Raw genomic sequence first — 13,161 nt, forward strand, 5'->3', positions numbered from 1 at the left:
TGATTTTAGAAATGCCTCCTTGTGAAGGCTAAGTTATGGAAGATTAAGTTAGTAGAATGAAAACCAGTGCATTGTAACTTCAAATCTTTAACTAATGGTTTGAAATTTAAGTTCAACACAGAAGAGCCCTTATTTGGATGAAGTTTCCCAGTTTATGCATGTAAGTACTCACATTCCAGGAGATTTGATAGATCCACAGTTCTAAGAAAATGAACTGGCACATTAAGTCCACTTCACAAACACAAAACAAAACCAAAATCTGATGGTTTTATAGCTACTTCCACTATAAATCTCTACAGAAAATTTTCACATTTAACATTATAGGTTTATGCCATAAGTATTCAGTATTGCCAACATCACAACTTATGATTGTGCTTAAGTAACTCTCCTGAAGTACCTTTTTAATGTATTATTGGAATAAGAGGGTAAGTCATTCATATGGGTTTAGTTCTGACATCTGAACACAGTCAAATTCCTCAATTTTTATAGACCCACAGGAGCAGAAAGCCTTACTTGGCCATTTTGACTAAAGCAGAGCCAGTGCTCATCACATCCATCAAAAGAAAGAATCTTGTTTCAGAATCATTTCCATTCACCATTCTACTAACTTTACTGGAAAATAACAATGATAATATTCTGCTCTACACAAGTCAGATATTCAAAAGCATATGCTCATATAACAACCTGAATATATCATCTGTCACACTATAACATTACAAAAGGAAATGTTTAGAAGTCTATTTTCTCTTGATTTTGCTTCAGCATAAAGTGCCAGAGTCATGGGAGGTTTGGATGAAGCCTTAGTAAAGGATGAATTGTACTATATTCCAGTGCTATGAACAAGAATAATCATTCTACTGGTAATTTACACAGTGAGTGCAACTCAATAAATCAAGTACTGGCAGTATTATTCTACTTGCATAACAGTAAGTTGTTAAATAATATTTATATTTGCAGTGTGCATCTAAAAAGGCACAAGAACGAGGTTGAATTGGCTGAGAATATGGAAGAGTTGTGGATTCTTCTGATCTTGAAGACTTTGGAGGAAAATGTAACAGAAGGCTGAGTCCTCTTCCCTTCTCACTGTAATAACACTAACAATCAAAAATCTGAGAGCACTGGAAGACACTTCACTGAGCCTAAGTGTCACCAGTCACACTTCTTCCATGAGCCAAACTGAGTTATTTACATGAGTCATTGTTTGGTCAAAGAAAAATCTGAAAGGTACAGAGCAAAGACAGAACACAAATACAGAGGAAGTGGCATTTTCATTTTGAGAAAGCCTCAAAAAACTGCCTTCTCTATTTTTTTTTATTTTTTAAATCTGTGCAACATTTAGAGTAAAATGTATTGTTCATAAAGCCACATTGAATTCAGATAGTTCAAAAGCACCAAGATAATATTTAAGAGCAACAGCAGTATCTTACAGCCAGTGAAGTAGCCAATTTAAAAAACTGAATGCAGAGTATAATGATCTAATTAGGGGAATTTCTCCCCACAGAGAGGCTGTTCTAGTGTAAGCTGGTGGGAAAGCCCAGCTGGCTTGAATACTGTAAGATCAAGACCTGAAAGCTTATGCAAGTGTGTGGTTAAAGAAAAAAAAAGTTATAATCAGAACACTGGAAGTTTTTGTGCTTCTCACAACCATACACTGAATACCCTGAATGCTGTACCAACCTCAGCTTCTCGGTTCAAAACCTTTCCAGGATTACTCACACTTGGTAACTACAAAACATTCAGAACCGCCAACACCGTTCTGTAGAACTTCAGTTACTGAAAGTACACTTATTTCATCTGTTACAGAAGAAAATAGTTAAGATGCATCACATATCAGCTCATGTATCAGCTTTTGTACTATCAAAAGCCAAAGCAAGATATCAAATGATTCAATCACAGAAGATTTTAGATAAGCACCAGAGTAGCTGATCTCAATTAGTCATTTTTTTGAAGGCACCAACACAATGCAATCTACAGTCCAGCATTTTTACCCATCATTTTCCAGGGCATCAATCAACTGCACAAATGCCTTCCAATATATGGGATGTGTTACATTTGTTCCCTAAAGAGAAGCATTCCAAGAAACACATTCAGATGGAAGCACACTTGATGCTGCAACTGACACTAGAATATTGTTTCTATCTTAACCCTTCTGAGTTTTAAATAAAATGTAAGGAACTCAGTCATTAAGATAACCTACAAAAAGTTATTAAATTCTGACTAAGTTTAGCAATACCATGAGCACTTTGGTTTGTGCTCTTTTGTTGCCCCTCAGAAAACTCTGTACAGACTCTTCCAGGGAAATAGTCTACTCCACACACTTAAACATGAACATAACACAATAAAACTTTAGGTAATTAAGTTTAATGTGCTGTTCAACACAACATGGAATTTCACACAACTTACAGTAATTCTTTACAGTTCACAATAACCTCATAACAAAATGAAAATGGAGTAAAAACTGCCCCTGTATTGTTATGCAAGAGCTTGATTTTCTTCTTGCTGCTCACCCTGAAAAGCAACACAGTAATAACAGTTACAATATGACATTCAAATACCTAAACATGAAATAAGTTTATATTACTTCACTATATCTAGGGAAGTGCACTCCCTTAATACAATCTTCTAACTTGGAAATCAGAGGAAATATCACAATAAGTGCATTTGTGCATTTCTATGTGCAATACACATAAAGAGACCAACATCTTATGTTTTATGGTATATAAACAGAGGTTTCACTATAGTGAAATACAGACCAGCATTCAGCATTACAATAAATTATTTGTCTGAGACTAACCACTCAATTGTCTGTAAGGAAAAGCTGTGTTACAGTCCCTTTGAAGTCACATTAGTGAAACAACCACAGACTGTGGTTTGACAGGGCTGGGGGTGGCTGTTTTTGGTTTTTTTCTTTCTTTTTTCTTTCTTTAATTAAAAACAAACTATGAACATTAGAGATCAAAAGCAGTGCATACAAAATCTTTTAGGCCTATTAAAAATTGCACCTAGTCAAAATAAGGCACTGAAAATTTATTTGTTTGGAGAGAACAGGAAGCTGTCCTACCAAGCAGGTTATATTTATCAGTCTTTTTTTTTTTTTTCCTTTCATTTTTTCTTTTAAATTTAACTTATACTTCTCTGCTTGCTAAGAAACTCCTCAGCTGTTCACCTTTGTCATGATAAGTCTATAGCATTAACAGCTTGCTAGACATTCCCTGGAGATTGTTTATTTGCTTTCCAAGGGAATTGCACTTTACAACTGCCTTGTCTGGACAGTAATTGGCTTTCCAGAGAACACATTACTCAAGATGAAGAGAAGTTCTGCAATACAGAGTCTTGCAAAGTCCCACAGCTATGAGGAAAGCTGTGTAGCAAAACTCATTACAAAAGGTGCTGCCAGTGCCAAATTAGGAGAGACAGGGACAGGCTGAAGCCTCCCACAAAGATGAGGCTTCCCAACTCAACATTTGTTACTGACTGACACCAACTCATCCCACTGCACACTTCAGCCATCCTCTCTGAACTGCTGTGAGTATCCATTTTGTATTTGTATTCTGCTTCATTTTTACTGAATTGAGGGGGAAAAAAAGACACAATCCATAATCAAATCCCAAGAAAGTCAGTTCATAGAATCACAGAATGGTTTGAGTTGGAAGGGACCTTAAAGATCATCTTGTTCAAACCCGTTGGCATGGGCAGTTCTAGCATGAGAATTCATCTTATAACACAGTAAAGGAATTTTTGAATACATATAATTCAACTACTACAACAGTAAAAGAATCTCAAATTCCCCGAAGCTTCCTCAAAAAATCCTGTTCAACTACTTTGATGCATTACTTTTCAATGTTAGAGCAAATAACATATATTTTAAAAAAAATTTGTTTATTATCTGCTTTGACAGCTTTGTATTTGTTACGTGTACACCAGAAAAAGAACTTTAAATTAGCTTGGTTAAATTCCAAATGTTAAAGTTAGAAGCTAATAATGGAAGAAGCATTGGAGAAGGACTGATTGTCTTCAGAAACTTTACTGGATGTGGGTTGGTAACCCTTCCATTTGGCTTTGCCCTGCTAATGCCCCTTTCAATCAGAATTTCTGTACATTCTTTCCTTCCTGTTATATCAACCTGCCAACTCCTCATAATAGCCACAACTCAAAAGCCATTCCATTTCACCTGGCAAGAATCTACTTGCCTCCCGCACTGCTTCTCCATCAACTTAATTCTCTACAACTGCTGAAAGCCAACGTCATCAGGCTCCAAAACCAAGCCAGAAACCAAACATTAAGCCACCAATGAAGCTGAATGTAAGTGTTCTTCCTCTTTGATGTGTGCAGTTCCTCAACAGCCAGTGTTTAGCCAACCTAAAATTAGACTCAAGAGTAGAAAGCCTAGAATACAGCAGCTGCTTTATGATTATTAATTCTGAATGTGCTAATAAAACACCTACAATAAGACCATGCTCTTTTCTTGACCCTCACAAGCACAGAATGAAGAAACATATTTGGTAAAGCCCAAAACAACAACAGGAAAGCATGACAGCCAAGTGCCTGGAAAGCAGGAAATACCCGCCTGCATCGCCTCCCTTCAATAGGAAGTGCAGTACCACACCTCTGAAAACGAGAAAGAAGTACACATTAACATAAGCACTGCTCCCTTCTGAAGAAAACTCACTGTTTTCTATCTGCCCAGATTTCTAAAACCACTGAGTTACCAATTGAGTTTGGTCTTACTTTTAATATGCAAGTTCAGCTACCAACAGGACTTTGGGCACCGATTTGACCCCTGTATGGACATCCCACAGCCAGTAAGAACCTCAGTGACATCAGCACTACCTCACTGCTCTCCTGTGAGCCAAAACCAAACCCAGCAGTGTCACTACTGATGTGGTGTTCAGACACTGAAACACAAACTATTTTCCACATAGTGAGGTTATACAACTACTCCTGGTAGGTAAATATTCCCTGGAATCACACAGCATGCCCTAGGATGCCTGTCTCATTAAACTCCTCTTATTTTTGACTCTCCTCATTCTTAGGCAGCTGTTGCTTCTTAGCCTTGTACAAGTACCACTGTGTACATGCCTGATCATTTTATGTACTTGATGGGATTTGGAACCTTCACACTGATATCATGGGACTGTTCCAAAGCCTCACTGCCTTACCTTTTAGGACAACAAAGTTGTTTTCACACCAAACAATTTTTCACAATATTTCTCGCATCTCAGAAGGCTGAAGTAAGCAATCAGTTAAACACAAACCCTCTGTCTCACCTGTATCAAATCAGTCCCAGAGATTCAGTTACTGCTGCACTCCAAACTAAAATTATAGTGCCAGAGAAAAATATTATTTTGAAGAATGTACTTGAATTTTTCAGCTTCATCAGCACTGGTATTTATTTGCTCCTGACCTAACTTCCAAGAATTCTTCTTTGCCATAGAATTGCTTTCTGAGCCCCAACTCGTTCACCTACTAAAACCAAAAGTAAGAACAATTAGGAAGTCACAAGGAAAGCCACAGTGGATGATGAGAATCAGACAAACATGGGTTTGGACACATCATGCAATGCCAAAGCAATGTCCTGTGGCCTCTGTGTCTCCTTGTACACATTAAAAGATACAGTTTTTTAAAAGTCAGAAATCTAAGACATGGAGAATTATTCAGTAAGACTGTTGTGGATGATCAAAACCTAAAGAAAAAGTAATGGACAAGCTATTGGAGGCTCCTCTGATCTCAATTGGGAATGCCCCAGCTACTGAAGACACTGCAGGAACAGACACCAGCAGTGCATGGTGGGGTGGCCTTGCTGAGCACAGCACTATTTTTAGATTGTTTAACACATCCTTTGGTGTGCAACCATCACTTGGTCAACAATGAAACATCTTTCTTTTGAGGAAGGTTAAAGCATCTGCAGTTGCACTTGCCTGGAGACTGCACTGCTGTAAAAGCCCAACTGCTGATGGGGACACATGTAAAGTACTCGGTACTCCCTTGCTCACTCATGAACCCTGTACACAATTAAGGAAGGCAGTCACTGGTTTGCTGCTTGTACTCAGGTATTTTACAACTTTTCCAATATCTCTTTCAGATTCTTGCCTCAGAAGGACTGGCCCATCAATTATGTACCAAGGTGCTTTTAGATAATGAAGCAGAGCATGAATGATATCAGTTTCTAATAAACAAAATTAAGTGTGATAATAAAATCAATTCAAAATACTTTCAAATGAGAAACATGCAAAAAAACACAGTATCACTAATGTGTCATCTGTCCTTGTCAATATGCAGGCCCCCAGCATCTCTTGCTCCTCTTTCACAGTTACAATTCTCACATCTCTGAATCCAGAACGAGCAGATTCTTTAGGCAGCTGGTCATCGTCATACCTGCAAAGACAACCCAGGCTTTTAACTGAAACACTTCTGCAAAAAGGTTCTGTGTCTGTTTCATCTGCAGTAGTGTCATGTGCTCAACTATACAAACAAGAAAACAAAGACAGAAAATCTTCTACAAAAGATATTCAGAATCTTCAATTTAACTAAAATTAGCTGCATACCTTCCTTTTTATATATAACTTTTATCTCATTATTTTTAAATGTCAGCTACAGTCCTTCAATTGGTACCAAGAAAAATATTTTATCCACCCTTCCCAAGTAAGGAGAGGACAGTACTAACGTTTCATCTGCTGCTATTAAAGGAGTGCTGGCTGACAATGCTTTCTTCCTTCCCAGTGATCCTTCTCACACCCTCAGAGAGGGGATAGAGCGGAGCTTTTGACAGCAGATCATAGCTGTCATACCTAGAAAGAAAAGACACAACTGGTATCAACACTCAGAATTATTTACTTGCTATTAGCAAACAGAGGAGTATCGTGACAATCTACTCACATATTCAGTAAAAACCCTGCAACTTCTGCATCGTTTCTGAAATCCAACTTTTCCTTAAGTGTCAGCCACCGGTCAATGTGATTTCCCTTCCCAAACATAAATCCTTGTTTTCCCCCTTCTTCTATCAAGACTTTGCATTCTCTTTTTCTTTTCCAGAAAAGACAACACTGGGGGCCTTCCACACCTCTTTGCTGGCAGGGACACGCTGAGCATAAAAATAAAGGAGAGGCTTTATTGAGAGGCAGCTCCGAACATCAGTGGTACCTCAGCGTCCCGAGCCAGCACAGCGACGACTGACGGCCGAACACCTCTGGCTCCTCGCGAGTCCAGCACCCGCTCCAGCTCCGCACCGACGGCTCCCGACCCGCGCCCACCCGCTCCGTTCTTCTCCCCTCGGTGTCTCTCCGCGGCAACAACGGCTGAGAACCGGGCCGCTTCCAGTCGGAACACGGCAAAAGACTGCGGGACAGTCCCTCACACCGCTCCGGACGGGAGTAGACGGCCATTCCGGCCTCACACGCCCCGGAAGGTAGGGGAAGAGCCATTCCCGCCTCTCACCTATCCTGAGCGGAGGAGAGGGGCCATTCCCGCCTCTCGCTGCCCCTGAGGGGAGGAGAGGAGCCATTCCCGCCTCACACCGCCCCTGAAGGGAGGAGCCATTCCCACCTCACACCGCCCCTGAGGGGAGGAGAGGAGCCATTCCCGCCTCACACCGCCCCTGAGGGGAGGGGAGGGGCCATTCCCACCTCACACCGCCCCTGAGGGGAGGAGAGGAGCCATTCCCGCCTCACACCGCCCCTGAGGGGAGGGGAGGGGCCATTCCCACCTCACACCGCCCCTGAGGGGAGGAGAGGAGCCATTCCCGCCTCACACCGCCCCTGAGGGGAGGAGAGGAGCCATTCCCGCCTCTCACCGCCCCTGAGGGGAGGAGAGGAGCCATTCCCGCCTCACACCGCCCCTGAGGGGAGGAGAGGAGCCATTCCCGCCTCTCACCGCCCCTGAGGGGAGGAGAGGGGCCATTCCCGCCTCTCACCGCCCCTGAGGGGAGGGGAGGGGAGGAGAGGGGCCATTCCCGCCTCTCACCGCCCCTGAGGGGAGGGGAGGGGAGGAGAGGGGCCATTCCCGCCTCTCACCGCCCCTGAGGGGAGGAGCCATTCCCGCCTCACACCGCTCCTGCCGGGAGCAGATGGCCGTTCCCGCCTCACACTCCTCCTAAAGGGAGGGTTTATTACCGCCTCACACCGCTCGTGGGACAGATACACACAGACATTCCCGCCTCATGCTACCCCTGAGGGGACACTAGCCCCTCTCTCCGCTCCGCAGGGAGGACAAGCGCACCTCACACCGCCCGAGAGGGGACAAGCCCTCACAGCGCCCCTGCGGTGTACACCCTTTCCCCGCCGCCCCTCCCTTCTCCCCCACGCCAATCTCCCGCTGCCCCGGCGGGGTGGTCGGTCCGTCGGTCGGGGTCGGTGTGTCGGTCCCTCACCGCCGCCATCGGCAGCGACCGGGGTAAACAAGGCACATGTGAGCGGCGGCGCGCGCTGATGGCGCGGGGATGACGTGAGGGCGGGGAGGGACCCGCCCCGGTTTTAAGGAAAATGTGAAAAAAAAAAAAGGATTTTAAGTGTTAAACCAGGGCAATGGCTCGAAACCTGTCCTGAGGGAACAGCCAGTGGCGCTCAGGTAAAAACTGTTCTGAGCCCGTCACTGAAGCCCAGAGGAAGAAATAACCCAGCATGGTTTTTTTTAATATTTGTTTGATGACAAACTTCAATTACATATGCACAATAAAAGAAAAATCTACCGTTTTCCCAAGCAGCAATTCGCAGGATGAATATCCAAAATACTGTGTGGTTATCTTACCTTCTGAAAGGCCACATTCAAAGACAAAAATAGAATTTTGCTCTGAAGAGCAAAAAATGTTTTAAATGCGACCTACTTGTGAAAATGCTGCATCAGTGACACCAAGGGAAAGAACATGCAGTGAGAATTTGCAATTCCTGTTGTCACAGTGTGTTCGAAGAGTGACATGTACGAAACCTGCATTCCACCAGGTCCTTGGCACCTCCACACACTCCTGAAAACTGAAAACACAGCCTGTGTTTTTAAATAAATAAAACTCAGACCAAGTTAGCCAGCAATACTTGGATAATTTTATCTAAACAAGAGAGGGACAATCATACCCGCCAATTTATTTTTTATCATTTCTGCTCTCAGCTTTGGTAGAGTCACAGTAACAACCCGAGTTGGCTCAAGAACTAGTAGGTGACTGAAGGCTTATAAAAATAGTTATTTGCATTTTCTGAATCAGCTGAATAACCAAAACAATTTGTTTTGTTTGTTGTCCAGCATTTACATAACTTGAAAATAAAGAACTGGAGAAAAGAGCCATCACTTCCTGAAATCTGCCTTTGTCTTTTATCATTTACATCTTCAGCCTGTGAGCAGATTTTCATAGTACATTTTACTATGTGAATTAACAGAGAACTGAAATTTAAAGGAATTATTGTGGCTTAATTATAGTTTTCCTCAAAATAGCCCAAATTCTCAGTGATACATGTATATAAAGATAATCCCTTGCACTTTACCCATTTAATTTAGATATAATTTCTCATAATTCACCATTATTTCTGAAACATATCTAGTTGGTGATACTGTTTCCAAGTACATAAGACTGTTCTAGAGGCTTTTCATATTTAGTTCTTCTTAATGCCTTCACAAATACAATTATTGTTTGTATAACAAGATCCACATTCCAAAGAACTGAATTGCGTTTACACCAAAACCTGTTGTGTACTTGAGGTTCCTGTTTATTTTGAAATCACAAAGCTGCCGGGAGAAGCAAAAGGGTACAAACAACATTTATTTAGTTCTAACTAGCAATTTGGAAACAAAAGCAGTTATGCAGCAACTCACCTTTTATGCCTACTAAGTTAAGCAAGCTACTGCTGTTATGCATGCTAATAAAGTTAAAAATAGCATGTAAAAACAGAGGGCCGTGTCAGTGTCCTCAAAAATTAATTACTACATAAGGAAAAATTTCAAAGCCGTTAATGTATATTTGCCATTTTTGTGAGTTTTTTTTTTCTCTTCCTCTCATTAGGATCTGCCGGCCAGTGTTTGTTTCAGGCCAGTGTTTGTTTCAGCTGCTTGAGCTGATCCTGTCTGTGTGACAAACACAGCACAGGAATGCTTTCAACCCCATCAATATTTGTGTTAATGTTGGTTTTACCACCTGGACATCCCTGTCAGCAGGGTGAATATTTTGCCCCTGAGCGGATCCCAGTAGGAGCAGCATTCCTGGTACATGGAATTGTGCCTTACAAAGCAGCAGCTGCTACTCAGGAATGAAATTGCAGAGCCAATTCGCCAGGCCCCAAGGCTGGGGTTTGTTCTCTGCAGCAATGCACAGATGTGCAACCGAGGGCAGCAGGTGCAGCAGCTGCCTCCTCCCAGCCCCAAACTGCGGCCACGCAGGAAGGAATTTCAGAGGTTAATAGATTTATAGATTTTTTATCTATATATATATTAAAATAATATATATTTATATTATTAAACAAATAACTACATAAAGACACACACACAAAACTCTATATAGAGGTTTGTATGGCAGTCTCACAGCTACATCAGCTCACTCTCTGCCCTTGCATCAGTTGAAAATCCTAGCTGTACTATCACCTTTCTGCTGATGAATATTTCACTGTGCTGCAGTAGTTTCCAGAGCAAACATCTTGCTTAGCTCCCAGCTGTAAGCATGGCAATAATGCACCTTACGAACCCCAGAAGCCTTCTGCCTCCTCAAGTGAAATTTTCATTTCAAAATGCCCTGTGTTGCCACAAGAGCCATCAGGAACATGTCTAAGTACCCATTTATCACGTGTTTTATGAGGATTTGTGAGACGGGATTGAGAAACTGCTCCCTGGAAATGCCAATGCAAACTTCTTCATACAGTAATTAATGTATCTGTGCAACAGGATACAACCCCTGCAGAGACCAAGTTGATCCAGCCAAGTATCCTGTTTGCAGAAGGCATGGGAAGCTCAGCCTTTTCACTGGATGTTCTCCCAGATTCCAATTATCCACGATTTAAGGACTTGGAAGATGAGGGTGATTCCAAACCATTTCATTAAGCAGCTGTGGGATGACCTACACCTCAGGAACAGAATCTTTTTTGGACCCCTCTTAATATTTTGTACTTCATAATGTCCTGCTTTAGGGAGTCTTTGCTTTTTGCATTTGTTACATAATTGTTATTTCTAGATAGAAAGGGAGTTATGACACAAGGCACAAAGCCATTTATTTCCATGTTCCAGTGCAATAGTGACACCTCATTAAAAGGCACAGCACAGCAGTGACATCAATCAGCCCCCCAAAGACTATCTCTCATCTTGTAACCAGTCTGTTTCTAACCACCCCCCCCAAAAGAAAAAAAAAATCAAAGCAACTATTTAATAAATAGAAATAAGAATAAAGCTGAAAACTGAAAACCACAGGGTTTATCACCACACGATTCATTCCAGCAGGAGACTTTGCTTGTGTTGGGTCCTTAGTGCTTTCAGAACACCTCAAATTGTTAAGAATTTAAAATTGTTAAGAATATAAAAGATAAACTGACATTCAGTTCAAGGGGAGCACATTCATTTCCAAGCTGAGCTCCTGGTCTAAGAAATTTTAAGGAAAGTGGAGCCAGGATCTGCACTCTGACCTGCACTCTGACTGCACTCTGGATTAGCAGCCTAATCCAAGTAACACCAAAGTAGAATTCCTCAGATTTATTGTTCATTACTGAAGTTGGATGATTCATCACATTTAAATTCTTCCTCATGAGCTTCCTAACTTCCTTCTTTTGTCTGTTATCATCATATCTGAAGAGAATTAGTAATTTTTATCTGAGAAAAGAACCTGAATTATGCTGTGTGGTACCTAACATGCAATAAAACATGCAGAAAACATGAAGTAAAAAAAAAAAAAAAAAAAAAAAAAGAAAGAAAGAAAGAAACAGCCAATCAAACCAAGAAGCTGAAACAGTTTTACTACAGAAAAATGACATCTCAAACAATATATTTGTTTCATGTTTCCTATTTTTACTTTATCCCCCTCACCATCTGCCTCTGTTCTGCTTTTTTCTTTCAAAAAGCATCCACCTCATTTAGCTTCACTCACCCCATCACAGGATTCAGGCTGAATTAAAACAAAATCCCCAATGCCAAAGCCAAAAAAGCATTACCTCTTCATAAAAGACCTATTCCATAAAAGAGTTTTTCCAAAAATAACTCCCCATTTTCTTACAGGAGCTGTAGATCTTTAGGAGAAGCAGTCCATCTCAATTCAGTGCTTTATGCACACTCTCTAGGCAAAGGAACTCGAGGTTTTTGGCCCCTGGTAACTCTGGCTTGTACCTGTACCTTCAGTGCTGCTCTTTTTGCCAAATTTTTGCCCTGTTCTTTTGGTAGTGAGTGGAATGAGGGATTTGTGTTTACAAACAAGCTGTGGGTCTGCTGGTAGATAAAACCAGTGCTGAGAGATAAAGAAACAATGGGAAGAATTCCACTGATTGATGAATGGAAAAAGATATTTGCTTTTACAAATAAGCTTTAAGTTTGCTGATAAATGAAATTGGACATTGAAAGATGAAAGAAGCAATGGGGAAAACCCCTAAATTCTATAGGAATTCAAAATTACAAGGGAGGGTTATACATTAGAGGGAAATCTCTGGTATCAGGCGTATTGGAAGTCTGAACCTCTCAAGTACCTCAGGCAATGGGGAAAGAGAGAAGGGAAATGTGGCCGGGAAATTGGGATAAAAAGGAGGCTGCGTCCTCCAAAAATTGGGGAGACCCCAGGGGAATGCCCCATGGCTTCTCCCTTTATTGGAATAAAGAAAAAGGACTCCTCTGTCTCCTTTTTGGACATAAACCTCTGATGTTTGTGGATTAATTTTCCTGACAGTAGCCAGCACTGAATCCCATGAGAGAGATCCTGTAGCGTGGAGAAAGAAGGTGAATTACAGAACGTGCAGTTCTTGAGCAAGAGCTTCTCCTTCCATCACGGAAGCACCTCAGCAATGCCTGGGGGATTTGCTGTTCTGTGCAGCAGAGTCCCACTGCTTTGCTTAGGACACCCTGCATGAAAATAAAACCATTTTGGGGAGACAATCCTCAGAAGGAAATAGTGAGAACTAGAGAATGCCCATCTTTGACATGTGTGCCATGAGTGGTCAGGAGAGCCTGGCCGTGCCAGAACCTGCACTGTGCTGCGTGCAGAGAAGCAAAGGATAGTGA

General features: G+C 41.6%; 1 long non-coding RNA gene across 3 annotated transcripts; it reads right to left on the reverse strand.

The window, feature by feature from the left end:
• Positions 1-2,345: 2,345 nt before the first annotated feature.
• On the reverse strand, positions 2,346-7,911 carry LOC128797876 (uncharacterized). 3 transcript variants are annotated; one of them, XR_008434267.1, is made up of 5 exons: positions 7,543-7,911; positions 6,877-7,081; positions 6,665-6,788; positions 5,268-6,375; positions 2,346-2,508 (listed from the first exon to the last, which is right to left on the reverse strand). It is a non-coding gene; the product is annotated as an uncharacterized LOC128797876 (long non-coding RNA). The 3 variants fall into 3 exon arrangements; XR_008434266.1 differs by having other exon boundaries at positions 7,435-7,911; XR_008434268.1 differs by lacking the exons at positions 6,877-7,081; positions 7,543-7,911 and adding an exon at positions 7,141-7,420.
• Between the last annotated feature and the right edge of the window lie 5,250 nt (positions 7,912-13,161).

Source organism: Vidua chalybeata, chromosome 19 (genome assembly GCF_026979565.1).
Source record: "Vidua chalybeata isolate OUT-0048 chromosome 19, bVidCha1 merged haplotype, whole genome shotgun sequence".
Classification (NCBI taxonomy): Eukaryota; Metazoa; Chordata; class Aves; order Passeriformes; family Viduidae; genus Vidua; species Vidua chalybeata.